The sequence below is a fragment of the Panthera uncia genome, chromosome D2 (assembly GCF_023721935.1).
Source record: "Panthera uncia isolate 11264 chromosome D2, Puncia_PCG_1.0, whole genome shotgun sequence".
Classification (NCBI taxonomy): domain Eukaryota; kingdom Metazoa; phylum Chordata; class Mammalia; order Carnivora; family Felidae; genus Panthera; species Panthera uncia.
Window position 1 is genome coordinate 39,850,876 of NC_064818.1, and position 24,373 is coordinate 39,875,248.

The 24,373-nt window shown below is 38.9% G+C and overlaps 1 pseudogene; it reads left to right on the forward strand.

Annotated features, from left to right (window-relative positions):
- Positions 1–444: 444 nt before the first annotated feature.
- Positions 445–1,109, forward strand: LOC125932764 (60S ribosomal protein L17-like; annotated as a pseudogene).
- Positions 1,110–24,373: the final 23,264 nt, after the last annotated feature.

Consider the following 24,373-nt stretch of genomic DNA (forward strand, 5'->3'; position numbering starts at 1 on the left):
TGAACATAAAATGATTTATTGGGAATGATTTTGGGAAGAGTATGTTCCAGTCTACTTTGTTTGTTTTGTTTTGTATTTTCTTCCCATTTAATCATATAGTATTTTTTAAAAACAATTTTGTAAGTTCGTATAAAAGCCAAGAGTTTCATCTTCCTGTAAATATGCAAATACATTTAAGATGAACCTCATCTTACCTCAGAAGATGGAGTTGTTAAGTCAAAGTTTTCAGTGACTAATTTATGACCATATTGGATGGAGTATATGAGTCTTCTACATGCTTTCCATCATTTGTTTGTTTATTTTAATTTTCAAAATTAATATGGATGATTCTCTCATTATTTCCTTCTTATGGGGAAATAAATGCAGAATCAGAGACAGTAAGTAACTTTCCCAAAGTCACACAGTGGAGTGGAGCTGGTGTGTAAAGACTGGCCTCTTGCTCTCTTCCCGTAAGCGGCCTGAGGTGATCTCTGAAAATGGTTCGCTGTTCACTTGACCTGGAAAACCCGACAAAATCATGCAAATCAAGAGGTTCAAATCTTCGTGTTCACTTTAAGAACACACGGGAAACTGCCCAGGCCATCAAGGGTATGCATATCTGAAAAGCCACCAAGTATCTGAAAGATGTCACTTTTCAGAAGCAATGTGTGCCATTCCGACGCTACAATGGTGGAGTTGGTAGGTGTGCCCAGGCCAAACAGTGGGGCTGGACACAGGGTCAGTGGCCCAAAAAGAGTGCCGAATTTTTACTGCACATGCTTAAAAATGCAGAGAGTAATGCTGAACTTAAGGGTTTAGATGTAGATTCTCTGGTCTTTGAGCACATCCAGGTGAACAAAGCCCCCAAAATGCGGCGTAGAACTTACAGGGCTCATGGTCGGATTAACCCATACATGAGCTCTCCCTGCCACATTGAGATGATCCTTACTGAAAAAGAGCAGATTGTTCCTAAACCAGAAGAGGAGGTTGCACAGAAGAAAAAGATATCCCAGAAGAAACTGAAGAAACAAAAACTTATGGCCCAGGAGTAAATTCTGCATGAAATACATGCAAATAAAAGTAAAAACAGAAAAAAAAAAAAAAAAAAAAAAAAAAAAAAAAGACTGGCCTCTTACACAAAGTCAGTGTTCTATGTACCACCAGCTGGACCAGCCTTGTAACCCTGAGGAGAAAAATTCATGCAGGTTAAAAATAGTTATATGGTGAATACACTCCAAATTCCAGAGTCGAGGTTAACCATGTCAAGAAGACATTGCTAATTTGATTGTTCGTGTAAATCCTTGTTTAGAATATAGAGATGTGATTATTTGAGAATGGCCAAGACAGCAATTATTATACACCATTTATTACAAAAAGAAAAGTCTTTTGCCTTTATCTTAGTGATTTATATACCTATGTTAGTTGTGAGAAAAGAGAAACACATAAAATATAGAGCAAAGCAATGACATTTCCTTTCACATTTCTCTGCTTGTCTCATGAAAATTTTGTACACTGAATTTCAGAGTCTGATTTGTGGAGCCCAAAATGACATTTCAGTATATATCAATATATTGATCGCAGCCTCCTTAGGCTCACAATAATTAAGGACTATCACATGGATACAGTATTTGTTTGTAAGATAATTCTCAAGACTTTGTGTATGATAATAAAGCCCTAACTATTGTATGTACATCAAATCTATTTTGAGTCTAGTGAAAATAATTAAACTTAATTAAAATGGTGTGAATTTATTTAAGTTTATATGAGGACAATCAGGGACATAATTATGAACCTATTCTTGTTTTTTTACAGGACGAGGCTAGCCATTTGGCAATTTCGAACCCAAGGTAGATAAGGGTTAGTTAGAAGTTATCAAAGTGTGAGAAAGCATAAATCTGAAGAAGGAGAACTTCCAATGCTTGAACACATAGGCCTGATGTGTTATACATACAATTTCATTTCATCTTTATAACCATCCTCTAACTGAAATACCATTATTTCCAAATGTGGGGACCAAGACCTATAGAGGACATGTAACTTGCTAAAGGCTATACAAATAGTAGTAGGAATGATCTTAGAATGAAGCCCGCCAAACTCCAAATAAAAATTAAATAATCACACAATAAATTACTTTGATTGGATATGAAAAATATTGGGGGAAATCCTTATTCTTTTTATCATAGAGCTCACATAAAATTAATCTTTTGCTTTTGCTTTAAATTATAGTATGTATAAAATGGTAGTTCTAACTTCAGTTGGAATAGATACAGGGATTTCTTTCCAAAAACAGTGTCTCATGAAAGCAGGGGTGAATTGCATGGTTGTAAGTAGAACTGACCTTCAAAGGGAAGCCTCCCACCTAGGATGAGATTTTCATTCTGACTCGGGGGCTGTGAAACCATCACCAGGGACAGCATGACCAGCTATGTCTTGAGTGGAGAATTACATAAAACCTCATGAATTGATGGCTTTTTGCCATAGTCTGCCTCAATTTAATTGTTTCTTTCATGAAGAGATTCATACTACAAGACCTCCAACATTTGGAAACATGTTTGGATTATTGCCTCTTGTGCCATTACTGTTGTCTTAAATTGTGAATTTTTCAACAAGATTTTAGTGTGAAACTTCAGTGTGTCCAGGTACCTAATATGCAAGTAGGGCTAAGCAACAATAAACATGACTATTATTTACTCATATCAGGTACTTTGCTAAGAGCTGTTGCTTAAATTATCTCATTTTACATCACAGAGATCCTGAGATAAGTTTTGTAGACCCAATTTACAGATGAGATAGCTGACATTTAGAGAAGCTCATTCACCTGCCCAAGTTCATCCAACTAGTGTGATTGAAATTGGATTTGAAGTCAGTTGTAGTTGACTCAGAAACTGGTATTTTAGCTGCTCTGTTTAGCCAGTACACTTTTCCACATGATGCATTTTTTATGTTCTTAGAGATTTGAAAATCTATTTAAGAAAATGGTCTGAAAAATTATACCAGAAAACATTTAGTGTATCTCTGATTTAGATCTATTTGATATTTCTGTAGGTGGTTTTCTGAAATAATCTTCCCTAGCCTGTTTGATTGGAGCTCAAGGGAATCAGAGCATGGGTAAAGGGTAGGTGGGCAGAGGTTGGGGGAGTGAAGTCATTGTTAGGAGTGAAGCAATAATCTAAGCCAAATAAATAGTCACAGGAGAGCCTCAAGCTAAAGATTGTTACAAATGGACAGTGGACCTACTTCATCAATCAAAGGGTAAGGTTGAAGTCAATTGTGCAGAAGATGTTCATTAAAATAATTTGAATCTTGGTGTGAGACATGATAGAGCATAGAGCAGACAACAAAAGCAAATCACACTTATTGCATCTGATATGGGCCAGATACTATTCTGGCCAAGTGATTTGCACAAATTCTTACCAAATCCCAGTGGAACAGACATTATTATCTCATTTCAAGATGAAGATGCTAAGGATCCAAAAAGAAGTTTCTTGCCCAAGGTCAAACAGCTTCTAAGAAATCTAAAATATAAATCTCAATCTCTCTGAATCGTTCCACAGTCCAGTGCTGTCTCTTTAGAAAGCCAGTTGCAACCTCATACATACTAAGAGAAACCGAGATTCTAGAAGTTAAGTTACTTGTCTGAAGAGGTCAAAAAGTTAAGGCTGTCATGTTCTCCTGCTGAGTGAACTTTTTTCACTTGGCTCCTACCATCATACACACTCTTGATTTTTCTCCTACCTCACTCTTTACTCATTCTCTTCTAAGCTTTTAATGTGGGAGCATCTCAATCCTTGATGTTCTTGTCTCTGTATCTCTCTTTCCTTATGACTTGGTGAATTGAATGCAGCATCATGGCTTTATGTACCACTTGACAACTTCCAAAATTATAGCTTCAGCCCAGACTTCCATTCCAAACTCAAGACTTTTATTTCCAAATGTCTGCTTTATATCTCTACTTGGATATCTAAGAGATATATCAAACTCAACATTTCCAATATTTAATATTTAATTCCTGTTTCCAATATTTAATTCCTGTTCTTGTCAACACCTGATTCACCAGCTACCTTTCCTGTCTCAATATCTGCCTATTTCTCATTATTGCCACTGCTATTACGTTTATCTAAATCAGTAGTATTTCTTACCTGGATTATTTATAAGAAATAATAAAATGAAGACTTAAACAAGTTTCCCTACTTCAGACTTTGCTCATCAATAGTCTGTTTTCAATATGGCTACCAAAGTGACTAAAACATAAGTCAGATCATGTCACTACTATGCAGGAAATCCAGCTCACCATTTCACTGAGAGAAAAAGTTGCAGGATTTACAGTGGTCTACCTCTGATCCCCTCTCTCCTCTTCCCATGCTTTTCCTACTGTAGTCACACCACCACACTCCAGCTGTAGGTTCTAGATGTTCCCTCTGATCCATTGCTCTTTCCCCAGATATCAGCTTTACTAACCACCTCATCCCTTTTAAGTCTTTGCATGTATTTTACACTCTAAGTGATCCTTAACTCTGAGCAGTCCATTTAACTCTGAAAGCTACCTGCCACCTCACTTATTGCTCCTCATCCTGCTGTCCTATTTCATATTCTTTTAAAAAACATGTCACAGGATGTATTACCTTCTAACACACTAGAAAATTTATTTATTTTAGCATGGTTGTTGCTTGTTGTCTGACTTTTACATCTAGCATATAAATTCCACAAGGACAGACATTTGGTCCTTTCCCACTGGTATATTCCAAGCACCTAGAACAGTGTCTGAGGCATAGTAGGTCCTCAGAAAATGCTTTTTGAAAGAAGATATGAAATAAAGTGTATAATAGAACTTTTTAAGCTGTCTCACCTTTGCAGAAACTTACAGTTACTCTCTGAAGTATCTAAGGATGCAGTCATTTCCCCTACTGTTTACAGATACACATCATCTTAGCTATCTAACTAGCGTCTCATTTCCTCCTTATTAGTCATAGGTTTATGCAGATCTATTTCAGCCTGCATATAAATTACCAGTGGTATTGATCTTCCTTTCCACTTAATGGGGCTGGTCAAGGATCAACTCCAGACAGGCAAGGCCCTGAATCAGCTTTTGCTTGTGTGCCCTCTGGCTCATAAATAAATGGAAGAACGTCCCTTGGCTTTGCTTCTGCAAGCTCAGGAACCTCCTTCTTCCTCTTAAATGTTATAAATGTTATCAAATGTCTATCTATGCTCTCTTTTGCTTTGGTTAAGAAAATAAAGGAAATTTAAAATCATGGGATATCAGGAAGAATCAGAGTCATTCTTAAGTGTTTTCTTCAAGTTTACTCTAATTTCCCTGAGATTAATCTTCTTATTATGACAGCAAAGCCTAGCCCTTCCAGGATTTTTGGAACACCACATTTTGATAATTCGATCTTCATGGACAGTGAATCTATCTGTCACAGTCAGTTGTACTTTCACTCTTTGAATCGACTGGTATTTACCTGTATCAGACTCCATTTGTCCACTGCTTCTAAAACTCTTGATAATTTCCAATTGCTCATGGAGCTGAGTTTTAAGGTTGACATGGATCATCCATTCTTTCCAGAATGACAAATAGCTTTACATGGCGACCCTCACATTTTATCTTAATTTCTTGGCAAACGTTAATTTAATTTTCTGCTAAATGGTTTCAATCTCATGCAGAACCAAAGTGAACTAAGTAAGTATCTCAGGAATATTCTCCGTCTTGTCAGGATAATTCTTTCTTCCCATTTAAGTGAAAATGAAGTAACATTCAGTGGTGATTAAAAAATATCATCAACATAATTACTAATGTCATTGTGAACCTCTGAGAAACCTTAAGTTTGAATTTCCCACTGGGCTAAGAGTGATTATATAAATTTATTTCTTCAGTACAGATTGGATAGAAAGCTCATAGAAACTGAGAACATCTTGGAGCTAGAAATCACCTTAGACATTATCAAGCCTCATCATGACAGAGTTTGCAAATAGAGAAGGAATCAAGGCTGAGAAGGAGAAGATGAATATGTAAATTCACATTCTGTCACATTGGACAGAGGAACTATAGACCTTTGTCTTTTGATTTAGTCCAGAAAAGCTCTGAAATTACATGAAAAATATTGGTGAGCATTGGCAGGAGGACATTTATTTGAGGACCGCGTCCATTGCAGTTTTTTTTAAAAAGTCAGTAATCTCCCAAAAGTTAAGTATCAAGTTCCACCTTGCTATTTCACAGATATAATTGGTCCCTTTTGCAGGTTTGATCCCAATACCAGGTTAAAGCTATATTGAATTTTGTATTCAGTTTCAGACAATAGTAACTTCTTCCCCCACCAAAAAGCATTTGTGGGTTAGTTAGGTGTCAACCCAGGGCATTGATTTACTGTGACTTCAGCATTCTCTGAACTCAATTGCAGTCCTTGGAATAAAATGCTAGATGTATTTCCAGGTGACTGTGTGGGGATTGAAGAAAGCATCTGAAATTTGTAGTTCTCATAGAGAAGAGAATTCGTTTTATGTCTTCAACCAACTTCGACCTCCTTTGCACAATTTGCAGGTAGTGAAATGAGAATAAAGATGCACATAAATAAGAAAGTACAAATGCAGTATATTTTCAAAACTTTTATCATGGGGTTTTGAAATAATAGGACATGTGATAAAATACAGTTTTATCACACAGAAAAGACCACTATGATGTGTGCATATGTGTGCACGTGTGTGGCAAAGTCAGATAACATTAAAATACTTATTTTCTCTTTAACATACCAGAAAACTTATTTTTCTTTAAATAAGGTACCATCCAATATGCAAAAATGTGCATGTATGGAAATGCATATATGGAAACAGCATTGATTTCCCTGCTTTGCCACTAAGTTCATCATCCCAGGCATGGCACTTCTTTCTAAGCTCCATTTTCCATCTGTAAATGAAGGAATTGAACTAGCTTGTTAAGTCTCTTTGTTAATAGTCAGTGTTTCTGTGATGATTTGCTATTAAAGCCAAACTGCAAGTCCCCTCCATCATTTTCTGAAATTGAAATTTTATGAGTTGTTTTTTGTGTGATCCAAAATAACATACTCATCTGAGATCTTGGCAATTAAGAATTGGCTATTGTAAGCATATCAGACACAGAAAAGGGCCAATATCCTTTCTTTCTTAAGCTGCGTTTTGAACAATGATAGTACCAAAGCCATTCCTCCTATGGTCCCCAAATTCACCCTCTTGGAGTATAATAAATAAGACGGGTTAGGATTTTTTGTTGGGAAAAGACCAAAACTTGATTTTAATCTCAGTTCTTTAGGGTCAACAAAGAGCATTTTGTCATACTTGATCCCTTTCTGTCTACTTCTCTTTCCCCTCCATTTCCTTTCTGTTCTTTTCTCCCCTATATTCTCCACCTCCATATGCCCAACTAGGTCTTACATGTTAAAAGTCAGTTTCAGAAGAAACAGAGATCAGGGTTGTTCTCCAAGTGCTACTGAGAGTAATCTGGGAAAGTTGGCCCTGTCCAGTGGCTAATCTAAATTTTGTGGGATATGTATCTTCTGTCACTTAAGGGGTCTCTACAAAATTACAAACTCAAAACATATAAAGGGTCTTCAGTGGAACCACAAGCAAGTAGGGGGGCCCATGTTTAAGTTTCATCAACTTCCTGGTGAATGTATGTGGGGCCAAATCTGCCAGCTGTGTCTACTCTTGTCTGTTTCTGTGTGTCAGCCCAGAAGAGAAGTTGTAAAGTGCTGGGGTTCTGCCATTTCCCCTTGAAGAGATGTGAGAATAAAAACATTCTTCAGTGGATTCTTGCCTAAAGAAAGCAAGACTATTTTGAAGGCTCCAGAAGATAGTTGTTGAGATTTTACTTTCCTTGCTCATTAGAATTGGCATTTATTTAATTTCATAAAGGCGTTGAGAGCTGCCTAGAATACAGACTCAGATGTGGTCTTTCTGATAAGATACCCTCATGGGCAAAATGTTGGCATTAGCATTATGCGTACAATTCTTGTAATATATTCAGAACTACTCTGAAACAAAAGAAGAAAATGTTACTTTAAGAAGGAGACAGATTTGATCAAATAATTTTAGGCTTACAGAGTGATAGTAAATGATAAAACTTGGAGAAGAATTAAAGGTGAGAGAAAAAGTAATTGGCCTCCAGTAAACACAACTCAATGTCAGTACAGGCGAAGAGACAAGGTCAGCATTCATATTTCATAAACCTGGTAATAACACCACTGTAATCTGTACAGCTGCTTTGGATGTGAGATGGTATTCTATTTCAGAAGGAATCAGCTTTTTTTTTTTTTAATGTAAGGTATCCTTCCAGTTCCATTTAAAAGTTATTTGTATTCATTTTGGAAAAAAAGAAAGAAAAAAAGAATTATAAAACAATTGCCCATTTCCTAGCATTCTCTATTGGCATGATTGCTTATTTTCTCCCAGTCTTTATCTTTAGAGCTGCATATTTAACATATTTGAGAGTGTGCTATCCATATATTTTTTTCCTGTTTTATTCTCTTTACATATCCCCATGCTACCATCACCTCATTGTAAATAACATTTTTTGCAGATGTTTACATTATGCAAAATACCAAATGACAAAGTTTACTTAGCCTTCCCTCCAATTATTGGATATTTAGATTAATTCCAAATTTTTCCCATGAAACATACACTGCAATGAGTATTTTGTGCATAAGCTGTTTCTCTATTTCAGATTATGTTCTTAGGATAAATTCCCAAAAGCAGAATTAGAGACTCCTACAGTTTGAATCTTTTTTGTTGTTGCTTTTTTGTTTTTAAGGCTTTTTAGTACATGGTGCCAAATAGCATACCAAATGGATGCATTGATTTTTTCCCATTTAAAATCTAAACTTATGAAAGATTCTGCTAAATTAACTTTGTAATTTTTTCTCAGACTGTAGCTAAAGATTGCTGTCTCTGTTACTGGACCAGCTATAGGATTGAACTGACTACCAGTCACCCAAAACTACTAGGTTTTTTCTAATTTGGTTGAATGATTATAATATCTATTGTAGTGAGTATTGCCTGGGGCAGTTAATTAACATAAAATGCTGTCTGGAGGTCCCCTTCCTGCTCTCAGATTTTGCATATCATTTTGAGGTTATCTTGTTTTTTCTGCCTAATTCTTAAAAGGCAAAATAACCACATAAATAAAAACAAAAGCCAAAATAATGACATCTTATTGGAGCTTAGTATTTCACTACAATTGCCATTTTGATGTGGTGCACATACTTGAACAGAATACATTTTAAAAATCCCATTATTAAGGTAAAATAAATAAGAGTGATTCTTTTTCTCACTTTGTGTTGATTTTTCTTCTTGGTAACATAATCCTCATTGTGCAGCACTAATGAGACTTGGGGAAAAAAAAGACAGAAAACATCCTTCACTGCACCTTTGGTGTGAATCATGGGCAGGAATGGTATGTGAAAGTTAAAAAGCCAGTTTTAGCTCAAAGAAATACCGTCTTGTAACCATCACTGAGTGTTACAATGGCCACTTGGGAGGGATATTGTAGTGAGGATTTACCATTGATGAGTGAATGGCTTCTTTGACTTTAAGGGTGCCCTTTGCAATTCAGTGATTCTCTCATAGCCAACTTACCTGGATTGACAAATAGCTGAGACAAAAAGGATGTAGGAGTTAAAAGGAGAGCAGAGTCACTCATACAGGTTTGGCTCAGGATCAAGTTTTTATTCTCAGTGTAGAGGAATCATTTAGAGAATTGCTTATCACCCGTCACTCAGAGTTGTCCTTGCCTAGGTATCCATAAGGCACTGTGGGGGTTCTTCAGAAAAAATGTAAGCAAAAGCTTAAAGAATAATGTTCAGTTAAACTCTTTAAGACATTAAGGTATAAGAGATTCATGGTGTATTATACCTACCATAACATGGAAGCAGTCCATTTCATGGACCACAGCTCAGTTTGGACTCACGGACTGCAGAAGAGGCTCTAGGACATCAACAAGAATATGTGATGAAAGCAGTTCATTGCACCAGCAGAGATGGGAACATGGCGATCAGCAGGAACAAAGGCCCACTTGAAATGGAAGATGCAGTAGATATTAGTGATTCTCCAGGAGGAAACAAAGATGTCCTGAGAAGAAGGGTCTGACCTAATGATGAGTAAGTGAAATAACACAGGAATGTGTTCCTCACACAGTAGTCCTGCAGCAGGAGTATTGAATTCAACTGGAAAAATAATTCTCTTCTTGGGCAAATCCCACACTGCTTGAGGCAAAGAGCCAACATTATGAACTCCCTACCATGCTGAGCCATAACTCAGTTTGATTTTGTTTTTACAAACAGTTAAAAAGAGGCTTGGCTGATACTTTCAAAGGGGAAATTGAGACAACGAACAATTCTGGAGAAGGAATATTGCATTTTTCAGGTTCATTTGCTATGACTGCCTACTAAAGCAATTACAGGAAAACCTTCCTTTCTTTCCTAGAAGATAATAAAAATGATAATTAGCAATCTGCTCCTTCATTTCTTCACATGTTCTTGACCTTGCCTTGCTATTTAAGGCTTAACATTTTACAGATGATTTTTAGAAAGAATATGATTTGATTTCTTTGTAGTGGCATCATTTTCTTAAATATAAATGTTTGTCTTCAATGTTCTTTAAACACAAAATAGGAGAATTGAGAACATCCCTGTTCCTTCTGTTCCTTTACATTCCAGGAAGTTATATGAGTTTGTTCATTGAATGACATATATTTGAAATATTTATTGGACACTTATGAGTAATACATCAAAGCACGAGAGTTTAATTAAATTTATTTTACCTTTAAGATTATGATTGCAGGGCAAAAATGCAGGTTTTGGCTGTCTCACAAATCTGTAAGTAAAGTCTCACTCTATCACATACCCACAGAGCCTCAGCTTTCCTAGCTGGGAATGTGTGATACTCTAACAAAGAGTTCTTGTGAGGATTAAATAGAATGAAGGATAGAAAACATCTTGCAGGAAGCTCTCAGGTCTCAAGAAGTATGCATGATGTGTATAAGGCTGAAACAAATTGCCTTGAAAACGGTGTGTAAGTAAGGACCACAGTGTCAGCACAGGCTCTAAGTGCTGGAGAATGATAGGGAATGGCAACTTCTAGAGCAGCGGAGAATGTTAGAGAAGGAAGGGAACAAACTGGAACTTGGAAAAAGATAGAGAGGGGTGTGTGGTAGGTTGTCTCTTATCCCCCAACTCAAGATCTGAAGTCTCCATCTAATGCTTTAGAATGACCACCACCCTGAAGCCTTGCAAATAATCTCCCACTTTTCTCATAGGGCACATTTCATGGTCTCTGGCCCCAGTAAGAGTTGGAATAATCTTGGAATTCAGTGAGCCATACTAAGCATATAAATCTAAAAACCAGAAATCACCTTTAAGCCTCTTTCTTCCTCAGCATCCCCATTTCGTCCCCTTCTCCAGTCCACCTGAACCTATTTCTTTTTTATTCACTGAATCTATCCATTTCTCTCTATGTTAACTTTCCCTGCTTGTATTTAATGCTAGCTTTTTTTTTAGCTTGAATTATTTCAGCATTTTCAATTGTTGCCCTTGATCCACTGTAGTGCATTATCCGTACAGACAGAAGAACACACTCTCTAATTTGCATCTAATCTGCTACAATCCTTTCAGTGGGTCTTTAGAACACATGTCCCTTGGCAATAAGGAAGAAATAGTAGAGCAAGCATGTGTCTGTTCCAAATGATGACTATGCTATCTTGGGTAGGAATAATTAGATCTTTGCTGGGCCTAGGCTGAACTTTTGTATCTGTATGTCTAAGTGGACCCATCCTACCTATGAATAGTTGTTAATGACCTCTGGAAAAATAAGAGGATGTCCTGAACTGAGACAACAACAATAGGAATATTAGGGTGGTAACAGGTTTGAAGGTGTAGGCAAGTGATTATTTGTTGAGGAGTAAGAATGGAGTATGATTTAGATTTATAGGTAGACAACTGAGTGTGTAATATCATTAACTAAGATGAGAAATAAAGCCTTCTCAACTTACTAATGTGAAAAATTAATGAGTTTACTATCAACCTACTGTGGTTTGGAGGTAGCTATAAGGCATCCAGAAAGAAGGGCTTGGTTCTAGGCTATTGTCAAATAACATGGAGCTGATGGGAGGGGTCTAAGTTAGAGACAGATTTGGAAGTGATCTGGACATCGATGATGTGCAAAGGAACAAATCAGAATGGGTGGGACCATTCAAGCGCAGCCAATGGGGAAAAAGAAGCAGAGCAGGGATAAAGCCATCATCTCTTGTCTGGACTGTACATGCACTTCTGGCCATGGCCTTGCTGCTTCTCCCTTTGTTTTCTTTAACATATTCTTGGAGCACCTGTGTGGCACAGTTGGATAAGTGTCCACCTCTTGATTTCAGCTGAGGTCATGATCTCATGGTTCGTGAGTTCAAGTCCCGCTTTGGGCTCTGCACTGACAATGCAGAGCCTGCTTGGGATTTTCTCTCTCCTCTCTCTGCCCCTACCTCACTCTGTCTCTCTTTCTCTCTCAAAATAAATAAATAAACTAAAACAGAAGAAGAAGAAGAAGAAGAAGAAGAAGAAGAAGAAGAAGAAAGAAAGAAAGAAAGGAAGGAAGGAAGGAAGGAAGGAAGGAAATAAAAAGAAAAAAGAATCTTATGGGGAAAAAAAAAACCTCCAGGGACTCCCCAGGATACTGAAGTTAAAAGCCAATGTCCTTTCAAGCATCCCCCACGCCCTTTGTGACCTACTGTGCTCTCCCCCCACACCCCATGTGCTTTCTCTCCTCATACAATTGCCCTCTTTTCACTCCATCTCAGAGCTTCGTCTGCCTTAGTCTCCCTTCAGCATACCACGGATACTCTTACCCCAGAGTCTTTATAGAGACTATTTCTTCTACTTCGAGTATTGTTTTCCTAGAGAAGAGCACTTCTTGGTCTATTTCCTCTTTCAGATCTTCACTCAAATGTTGACTTTGGATGAAAAATTTCTTGACCACATTCTAAGAATTATCAATTCCTCAACCACGAAAATGGGACTCCCTAGTTCTATTTCCTGCTCTATTTTACTCTGTAGCAATTATTCCCTTTTATCCTGCACATCTAATCATTATTTGTGTATTGTCTGTATTTTCCCATCAGACTGTAAACTGATGAGGTCAGGGATTATATCTCTTTTCTTCACTGCTGTATTCCTAACATCCCAAAGAGCACCTGGTACATGATAGACAATTACTAAATGCTGAAGAACTGAAGGAAGAAATGAATGGATGAAATCTGAAGAGATCCAGTGTCTTAAGTGACAAGCAGAGGAGAGATGTTCCATTTGAATGATGGGGTGGGGGGATAGTATATGTCAAAAAATATCTTGGCAGGAGTTGACATAGATTTGATTGCTTTTCTCCATTTTATTTTTCCCATTTTATCAATAATCTCAGAGTCTTGGTTGTGAGCTTACTGTGTTCTGGAATCCTGTTTCTCATGGACAAAGTGCTGGTGCCTGGCTGACAGGCTTGACGAACCTGTTGGAGCCAACAGTATCCTTCACTTGCTCTGATAATTCCAGATTCGTGATAACATCAGTTTAGTGGCACAACTTTCCGGGTTCTTTTGGTGTTTTTGTTGTCCTTTAGCTAAATTGTAAAAGGCTTTATGGCAGACACAAAGTACATTCTTTCCTTTTGTACCCTCTGGTGCTAGACACCTTAATAAAGACAGGTTAGCCAAAATATACTGATTTTAATAAATATGTGTTCCTTGTGATATTTCAATAAAAACTTTGTAATAAAAGGTAATTATATTTCTATTTTTTGTCAAGAATACTAGAATCAAAGCCAGAAACTAACTTTGAATCCCCAGTCAGCTACTTTTTAAGAGTGTGAACACGTTTCTTTGTGCCTCAGTTTCCTCACGTATCAATGTGACGATTATATCAGTCTTACCTTACTTCACACAAATAGAGTGACATTTAATGAGGCAGTTTTGAAATGACTTTGTAATGTGTAAAACTGCATGAATTGCATTTTTTATATAACTGTCTACAAAGATACGGCTTTCCTCTGGTATTTCTTTTTGGATCCCTCTAAATCTGACAATTCTCAGCTTAGTCTGTGACATAGACATATCTTAAATATCCAAGCTATCTAAAATGTAATTCTGTTCTGGGATTTACATTGTCTTGTCTTCCAATTCGATTCGCCTGATATGTTGTGAAGACTATGTGACTGAATGATTGTAAGGATATATCTGGAGTCATTAAAAAGTGCTACTTAACTCAATGGAGATAATCATTTTATTTTGTAACTTATCCATTTCTACTAGAAGAAAGCTTAAGAATGAAGCAGGGTGTATCTGTATTCTGTACCTCCTAATTGATTTTGAAAATGATGTTCTTAGTTCTGTTGAAGTGAAACAGAAGAGAAGAAATGATTTAAATGTGTAAACTATGTAAATGGTCCCTCATATAAAGAGAGTTGTGAACTTTCACACAAGATGAGCAGAAATGCATCTCAGAGTCATAACCAACATGGCTAATGAAGGAGTAAGTCCTTCAGACCCAAATGAGCTCAGTCTTGAGCTTGGAGCACTTAGGAAATTCTAGTCAATAGAGTCTTTTGAGAAAAGGGAGTTTGTAGTGTAAGGAAGTATGCTTTTGAGAGAGAGTTGATAAATCTACTGATCTTAAGAAGACCTATGAGTATTTTAATAAATAAGCCTAGAGATGAGAACATGCTTTTCAACTGCTATTATTGTTTGTATTTGCTCACAAAACCATCAACTACTTCTCTTTCCCTGAAAGTTCTGTAACATTTCTAGTAAGTTTTGCTTCTGACTTTCTAGATACATTCCATTTCATTTTAAAGTGAACCAAATTCTGCTTATACATCCTGTGACCACGAAGCCATTATAGGAACACTGCTGATCTCTCAAGTAGGATACCATAGTAGGTCACTACATTTCTAGTTCTGGGTCTTTGCCTTAGAGGTCTACTGATTTCATCATGTGACCACACTCAAATTCTAGGGAACTAGTCCTGCAATCTTTAAATGCAGAAGGGACAAGTGAATGTCTAAGATGCCAGTGCTGATCTTTGGTTGAGAGATGAAATTGCCAAGGAGAGAAGGCATTTATGGCAGCTGATATACACACTTTGCCTCTGCAGAAAACCTAGGTTGGACATCTAAAAATAATGACATGCTTCTTTGAGCAACTTGGATTCAGAACCAAGTGATTAAGGAGGAGAAGCCAGTTCTAGGGAGCAAGCCTCCACCTGCGCTGTTGGAGATACATTCATTTGCTCAAGGTGTTCATATCAGCATGTCAGTTTCCCTTTGCCATGGGCTGAGTTGGAGATTGACTCTTCATTCAATATATATTTATTTAGTGCCGTGCACTGGAATAAGTATGGGAACTTTGGTAAGCAAAACATTCCAGCAGTAGCTTTCATGAGGACTTTTGTCCGCTCCGAAAGGCAATTTACAGACAAATACTTTTAAAAGTGTTGAGTGTATGGCAGAAGACTATGGAATTGGCCATAGGATTGGCCACTAAGTATACCTAACCCTGGTTTGAGGGCTCAGGAAAGATACTGTATCAAACTCAGTACTAAAAACTTGAGATGTCAATTTCTAGGGCTGGTGCAACCTCACTCTGAGTGCTCCAGATATAGCAGTACTGCTTATGAGGACAGTGCTTTCACTAGCGTGTGACCAGGCTTTAGTATGTTGTCAGACGCTTCTTGCTTTTTAACTAATGTAGTGGGACATAGTTTAGAGGAGCAAGATAGCATGGCCGACAGCCGTGTGTAATGTAATCTCTGAACCTCCTCCATTCAGTGGTGAAAATGTCATCCTACTCCCCAATCTGCTGTAAGTATTGCCTGAAATACTGTTTGTGGAACACAGAGCTGTCTCTTATTAATGATCGTTCTGATGTCCTGAGCCCTCTACTGTGAACTGTTGTTAGCTCTTGTCTGTGGATTTCCTGGGTTCACTTTTCCTGGAAAGCTAATTTCCACCCCTCTGCACCCTTCATAAATGACCAGTCAGATGACTTCTAATGAGGCTCTTTCTGTTCTGTTTTGCGTTCTCAGCCTGAATGTTCTTGTCTTGTGAAGAGTCATCCCATAGCCTTCCAGATAGAGCAATGGATGCATTGTGATGTATCACACTGATATCAGCACATCTGTCAATAGCACTTTCCCCCAGCATGACATTTTTTCCTGGGTTTATGGATGAGCCCCTCATGCTGTGGTGTGGCCAAAGCTGTCTTATTAATGACAGGGACAGCCCTTAAGATGGCAAGGTGTGATAGTGCAATTCTGAATGGGATTCTTAATGTATGAAAGATAAAAAAGGTGACCCTGAGGGCAAATTGATAATTGTGGCAAGCTTAGTTCTTCCCGATAATATACAGAGATAGGTTAATTTATATTTCACCACAGGTGTTTGTCTGATAGACTGATGATGCTAAGCAGAATAACAAAATCTGCATTTAAATGAATGTATTATAACATGGAAAAGTGGAGCTGGAATACAAAGTAAGTACCATCATATTTGGGAAGATAACAAAGTACAGTATCTCAGAGTCCTCTGGGAAAACTCTTGCTTGTGATTTATGGTCTTCTCGGTAAGTGGCTCTTAGAGACTTCCCTGGAGCCTGGCTAATGAGTAAAGGAGAATTCTGCCCCACCATACATCCCATTTCTCCTCCTCCTCCTCCTCTTCCTCCTCCTCCTCCTTCTTTTTCCTCTTCTTCTTCTCCTTCTTCTTCCTCTTCTTCTCCTCCTCTTCTTCCCCCTCCTCTTCCTCCTTCTCCTCCTCCTCCTCCTCCCCTCCTCCTCCTCCTCCCCCTCCTCCTCCTCCTCCTCTCCTCCTCCCCCTCCTCCTCCTCCTTCTTCTTCTTCTTCTTCTTCTTCTTCTCCTTCTTCTTCCTCTTCTTCTTCTCCTCCTCCTCCTCTTTCTCCTCCTCCTTCTCCTTCTCCTTCTTCTTCTTCTTCTTCTTCTTCTTCTTCTTCTTCTTCTTCTTCTCTTTCTTCTTAACTATAGCACAAACACACATTCCCACTAGATTAATGTTTCTAATAAATAAGGAATAATTCTAAGTAAAAAAAAGGGCCCCAAAATGGAAATTCAATGAGGCACAGACTTTGTGGGCCAAGAGGTAAATTACTTTTATTAGTTTTTTTTTTTCTTTCAGACCATCATGAAAATAATGACCTAGCTATTTTGATTTCAAATATGGCACAATTTTAAAATCTAAAGTGGATCCTGTTATTTAAAGTCTTGCTATCTTCTTTCCTAAGACTTAAACAGAAACAGTGGTAAAATTCAAAATATTTTGGTATGAAACTGACTGCAACTAATCAGACAGGATGCCAGCCAAAATTCAGTGTCAGGATCCTAGTTGTCCCCTGGAATGCCAGGCATTAAATCTTTTGTTGTTGAATCATGGTGAGGTCTGAGGACTTAAGGAGACTGCCTGATGGCCAGAGTAGCAGTCATATGGCTTCCAGAGAGCCTTTATAACTGGTTGGGAAGTATTTCAATATTTCAAGAACTGATATTACTGTAATGTGCATAGCACCTGAACATCAGTCCTGAGTAGAAAAATCACTGACTTTTATTTTGCTCTCAAATTGGAAAACAGGAGGTTTCAGACAAGTGATCATATTAAATAGCTTAACAGAAGCTGTGCCAAGATCTAGTCTGGGCTCTGCTGCTGACTAGATGTTAACTTTGTGTAAGTCCATTATTCTCCCTGGTCCTGTTTCCTTAGCAATGGCATTAGGATACTACTACCTAATTGATAAGGCTGATTGAATGGTAAGATCAGGTAGTTGCATGGGATACTACAATGCAAAGCCTGGGACAAAGCATGGTGACTGTGAAAGGCACTGCCTGATTTTGCTGTTTCTAGGATTCTTTTCCCACGCTCTCTTTGGGACCCCCCTGGGAGCACTGAGTGTCTAGGTTCTACAGGCTGTGACTAGGGTGTGGGTAGGAAATCTGGGGCAAAACCACACTCTTTTCAGTTTTATTCTTAAGAGTACCACACAGGCACTTGAGCGGCTCAGTTGATTAAGTGTCTGACTCTGGACTTTGGCTCAGGTCATGATCTCATGGTTCATGGGTTCAAGTGCTACATGGGGCTCAGTGCTGACAGCACAGAGACTGCTTGGAATTCTCTCTCTCTGCTTCTCCCCCACTTGCTCTCTCTTTCTTTCTCTCTTTCTCTCTCTCTCAAAATAAATAAATAAAACTGTAAAAAACGAATGCCACAAGGTATTTAATGCTTGAAGTTCATGTATCTGGTAGACAGGAGTGTCACTGAGAGACTGTGTGAGAAATTTTACAGCCAACATCTCAGCGCTGCCTTGATGTATCTTTTCAGAGACAAGAGACTCCAGTTTTTCTATCATTCTTTGCAAGCAGTTCTTTCCAACAAGTTCCTTTTTTGCTAGGTTTACTAGAATGGGTTTTGTTGCCTGCAATCACAGAACCTTAATCAACACTCTAACTGATTTCTGTTTTTTCAAAGAAGTGACCCTTTGGTTTTCAGAGAAATACAGATGTTTCTACATGCGTCTTTTCTGTCTCTGATTAGAATTTATTCTTTCTTTGCCTCCCTCCCTCCTTCCCTTCTCTTGTCTCCTATCTTTCTATTTTGAACCATGGTATCAGTCAACTCTGTGTCTTCTAAACATATTAACTCTGGACTACCACACCCTCCCCCCATCAGTTTCCTGGAATTTACATGTTTTGGGGAACAGATTTGAGAAAGAAGTGATTTGTAATAATTTTATATGTGTTACTCTGAAACCAGGAAATGTACCCAGAATAAACAAGTTACTGACATCAATAAACTCTTAGGTAAAGCTCACATTCTATGTGATAATTTACCTGACTGAATAATTTCTGCTCCCAGTGAAGTGATTTTCTTGATTCAAGCTGCGATTCTGTCCCAGGGCTTTCACCCAGCATCTCAGGTGGTGCCGTCTCTTGACCAATTTTAGTGCCTTTGTGGGATTATCAGTAAAGTTACACACAGCAGTACAGGTAAGATATGCCGTTAGGACTGCTGTTCATGTCAAAATGTAATCGTGAGGTGGAAATTGTGTGCAGAACAATGCTGTCTCAAGCCTATTAAGGAGAAAAGAGAATAAATGGGAACAATGTGCTGTCATAAAACCTTGTATAATGATTTCAAGACATGCTGGGCCCTGATGGCTGATGGGGGAACAGGGATTAAGTTGGTCCCACCCTTCCTAGACTTGTATGGCTAATTCAGTAATAGGGATATTGCTTCTCCTGTGATGGGGTTGATAGTACAAATTGGCAGGTCTGAGGGAGTTGGTACAATCTGTTGTTCGGCTGATTTAGAGCAGTACAAAACAGAAGGGAAGGGATGTGGGGAAAGGAGACTGTGGCCACATTTGGCCTTGAGCAGCAGGTTTTAGAAATCAAAACCTCATTCTGAGAAGGAGGAAAGGAGTATGAGGTCCCTAGTCAAATGAGATCAGTGCAAGTTCAGCCTCAGTTCTGGAGGGAACATGTGTGGGATGCCTGTGCATTAGCTCTAGAGCTACCCTAAAACATGAGTTGCAAAGCCTGTAGCTGGCATGGGTCTATGGGTGTTGCCTCTTACCCTGCTAAACCCTCAGATACTTTGGTAACCCAGAGAATGGGGAACCACTGGCTTTTCTAGCTAGGTTCTTCCTCCAGATGACCACTGGGCCAGGCTAGCACATATAGTGACCTTCCTAATGTTCCTTATGTATTCCTCTCAGTGCAGAAAGTAACTTCCTAATGAATGGGAGAAAGACACATATAGCAGTGGTGATTTTTTTGAGAGTGCTTCTCTGCCCATCTGCTGATGCAAAGAAAAAATAAAGTATAAGGTCTGATAAGGGCAACTCAGATTGTGATGAAGGAATTTACCAGAAAAAAACATTGGTAAGTTGTAGTACTTTGCCTAGCCAATAGCATTTCTCTAATGGAATATTTCCTCAACAAGGTTATTTTGCAAACCAATTAAACAGAAGGCTTTGTAATTAAATGTTCTATGGTTTAAATTGGGCTCCTATGGGGTTTCATGTGCATTTAGTAGTTTGAGTATTTTCCCACAAGAAATCAATATTTCTCTAAAACCTATGGGAATGTACTGTTCATTCAAATAGAGTCAATTAAAATGTTAACATGGTAAAACTGCAAACTCAGTATGGGATACATTATTTTCATACATAGCATGAAGATCAGAATCTCAGATTGGCTGTTAGTTATGGGGATTTAAAGTAGATCAGATATGACAGGTTTGTAACTTTCCCCTGATCAACTTAATTTTAACCTGTTGACACCAGAACCATCAGGGATGTCAACTTAAAAATGAAGGGTAATAAGGAAATATAATGATGGAAGCAAAAACAGCAGCACCCCAGAAGAGCTGTAGTAAAATTAGAACACTGAAAACACATCAACAATGAAACACTGACCATTCAAATAGACTTGATGACCACAAAGAGCTAATCAGTATCCAAGATAATTAAAACCTACTGAAAATGAGTCCCAAGGAAAGTGTTTGAGATTCATGGCAAAGAATACTTCTTAGGGAGATGAAAAGTGTGGGATCATCAAAGGTTGGTGGGCTAGGGGATGCCTGGATGGCTCAGTCAGTTGAGCATCCTACTCTTGATCTCGGCTCAGGTCATGATCCCAGAGTCATGGGATTGATCCCCACATCAGGCTGGTCACTGAGCATGGAGCCTGCTTAAGATATTCTCTCTCTCTCTGTCTCTCTCTCTGTCTCTGTCTCTCTGTCTCTCTCTCTCTGTGTCTCTCTCTGTTTCTTCTCTCTCTGCCCCTGTCCCCTGCTGTTCTCTCTCTCTCTTTCTCTCAAATAAAACAACATCATCAACAACAAACAAAACAGGGTGGTAAGCTGGAAGGTTCACACAGACCTGCATTTAGTGCTCTTGACCACTCCCTCCTCAAATTTTCTATTCATTGAAATTCAAACCATAGATTTTATTGTTCAAATTGAACACTTTCATCTAGGTCAAGTGCTGAACCAGTTAGATGCTGGAACAGCAAGCATAGACCGGAGCTATTCCAGGCAAATCAGGACAATGGTCACCCTAATGATGACTCTGTCCAGGGTGCTGCCCTCACAACCGTTCCTTCTCAGTCTTCTTTCCCATGAGTCTCCACTTGGGCCACATTTTAAATGAAAAGTTTTTCATGTGTTCCATTATTCTTTATTTTCTCAAGTGACCTGGTTTTCCTGGTGATCTCATATGGTCACAAGTTAACTCTCTACCTTGTTTTTGATGACATCTAAAGGCACATCTCTATTTAAAGGCACATCTCTATCTTCTCCTCTCTCTTAAGCTCCAGGCACATAGGTTTTCTAGTTCCCCTCACAGAGTTTCCCTTAAGTAGCTCTGGATCAACATTCCTAAACCCAAGCTCACTATTCTTACTCCCCAAACTCCTCCTCTTCCTTTGTATCCTAAAGTGTTCCCATCTTTGTCACACTTCTGCTTACCCTCACCTTCTAACTAGTTTTCCTCTCCTAATCACACTTATGCCAAACAATAAATGACCAGAAAATCAGAGTTTTTCAACTGTGAAGCGTGATGGCTTCTTAAAGTACTTTAAAGTAATTACAATGCAAAAAGCACATAGGTCTGTATTTTCTGTTACATTGCAATAGCCGCCCCCCCCCTTCAGTAATCCCAGTTTGCCATAATTTCATTCTAGAAGAGGAGCCATATAGAAACATTTTACAATGGTGAGACATAGGCACATGCCAATCGAAATGGATGCCACAACAAAGTATAACAGATGCTGACCATGAACAATCTGTAAGCCCTTCTGGTGGCATAATAGCTAATTATTATCCCTGAAGTTGGTGAGGCCTGTGGCCACATTCAAGGTACTAAGGGAGAGGAAAGATGCCCAGAGGCTGCTCTGGTGACCAGGCTAACTGGGCCTTTAATCTCCACCACTGATTTACATATTTTTTAAGTTGATTTATTTATTTGAAGAGAGAGAAAGAGAGAGCAAGCATGGGAGGGTCAGAGAGAGGATGAGAGAGAGAATCCCAAGTAGGCTCCACGCTGCCAGCACAGAGCCCGATGCAGGGCTTGAACTCATGAACAATGAAATCATGACCTGAACCAAAATCAAGAGTTGGATGCTTAAAAGTCTGAGCCACCCAGGCGCCTCAACCACTGATTTACATTTCAAAATGCATGCTTAATGATTTAATTCCTTACTGAATAATTATTACAAGTTTTTATGGGGCTAAGAGAATAAAAATTTTCAACTTGACTTCTAAAACCCTTCACAGTCAGGCCCTTGCTGCTTCCCTAGGTGGTATCCTTGCATGCTTCATAATCTCTGTCCTGGCCGTTTTCTGCTGTGCTTTTGCTTTTCCTCCTATGGGCCCCATTTCTCCAGGCCTTCTTGCTCTTGCTACTTTGCAGACCTGGTTTCTCCACTCCCTGCAGTGCTGTCCCTACCCTGCTCCCCAAGCACTGGGATCCACCTACCCCTTGTTTGTGTAGTGAATTCCAACTCACTGTTCACAAGCTTCAGTGCATATATACCATGTTCAGTTAAATCTTCCTTTACACCAATGCTTTTTTCATCTGAGTAGGGTCTGTCCCTTCTGTCATTCTCTGTACCTAGCCCTCAGAGCACTCATTAAATGGTATTCTAATTATATCTGTGTCTCACTCCATCACCAGACTGAACACCCAAAGCAGACCAGTTTCATCATTTTCTCCATTATGCATCTAGTTAACGGTTATCTGTTCTATAAATTCCAAATTCTCAAAAGCTTGATACTGGGAGCCCAGTGCCTGTGGGCTGACACTGAGGCAGGATCCTGTTAGTGGAACATGGATGATCTCTGCTCTGACATGCAGCCAGAATACTATTCACACCTCTCCTCTCTCAATGGTGGCTTCAGTCCAGGGTTGGGCAAGTAACATAATATTGTCAAATAGGACTTTCAGGGAGGCTTTATCATGGGATTATTTACCCCAGTATGGGTATAGTTGAAAAGATGTGTAATGAGAGATATAACCAGTATAGGGTGGAAGACACAAGAATCAGAAAGGGTGATACCCGGAGTCCACTTGAGAGTGTGAGTCAGAGGAGAGTGTATAAGATGAAAATGACCCAGGCTGTCCCATTCTCCTCTCTCTTATCTTCATGTCTTCTCATCCTCCTATTTTTCTGTGTTGCCTGCCATTTACCAGATGCAACCAAAAGCCGGAAAACAAGGAAACCCAGCAATGGACCCCAATAAGGTCAGCTTCCTGGGCAAAGAACAGGGCAGAAAAGAACAGAGGAAAAACATAGATAAACAGAAGATGGAGAAAAAACTAGCACAGAGGCTGAGCCCCCAGTTTATTCAGAATGTTTTGATAAAGGGCTTCAACTCGTAAGAGTTGATAGGGCTTTCCCACTGTATGAGATGGTTTTCACCCCTTGTCATCCCAGCGCTGCCTCTATGTGGAGGGTGGGTTCAGCTGCCAGAGCAAGATTTGAGGCCCCTTGAAGGAAGCAGGCTAGTTCACCTAATGCCTAGAACTGGGCTGGGACCCATAGAAAAGAAATATTTATTACATGAGTGATGTAAGTTTCTTGACCCTCACATATTCCAGAGACTTCTTTATTCTAACAGCCTCTGCCCATTAGCCTGTTACAAAATCCAAACTCTGCTGCCAAAATGTAACACTGGATATTTGGTTCTCTTGTGGCCAGAAGAAGATTGACCTAAATTCTAAATGCAAGGCAAAGCATGTTCTGAAATCCAGATCATCTAGAAACATATAACAGTCAAACCTACATCCTATTATAAAGAAGTAAAACAAAATAAGCAAAATCAACAAGAATAACATCAACAAATCCCAGAGAATAAAACGAATGCTTTGTATCCCTAACTTGTGCACAATTTTCTATGGTGGCTCATATGTATCCCAGCTCATTACCTAAAATCAGTGACCTATTTCCTTACTCTTGCCTACACAGTCTCTGTATGAAAAGTGTAACTTCTTACAAGAATGCTATCAAAAGCAATCTCTCCACTTGGCACTCTACATCCCTGCTGGGCACTTTCTGGGAAATGAAGGTCCAATTGAAGAAGCCGCGGGCTGGTGAACAAGTCCAGCAGAGATGTGATATGGGGGGTGGAACCCAAATAGCACAGGCCCTGGCCACTTTATTTCTTCTCCAAAGCACAGGAAATCATAGTCAACAAGAAGCAGGAAAGAGCCAGGGGATTTGTTCACAAACACCAGAGTAGTGGAAAGCAAGGACAGAACAGTTATTTCGCATAGCTTCGGCTGTCCTTGTTCTGCCCTGTAGTAAACAAAGGGGGAGAGTAGATAAAGCCTGT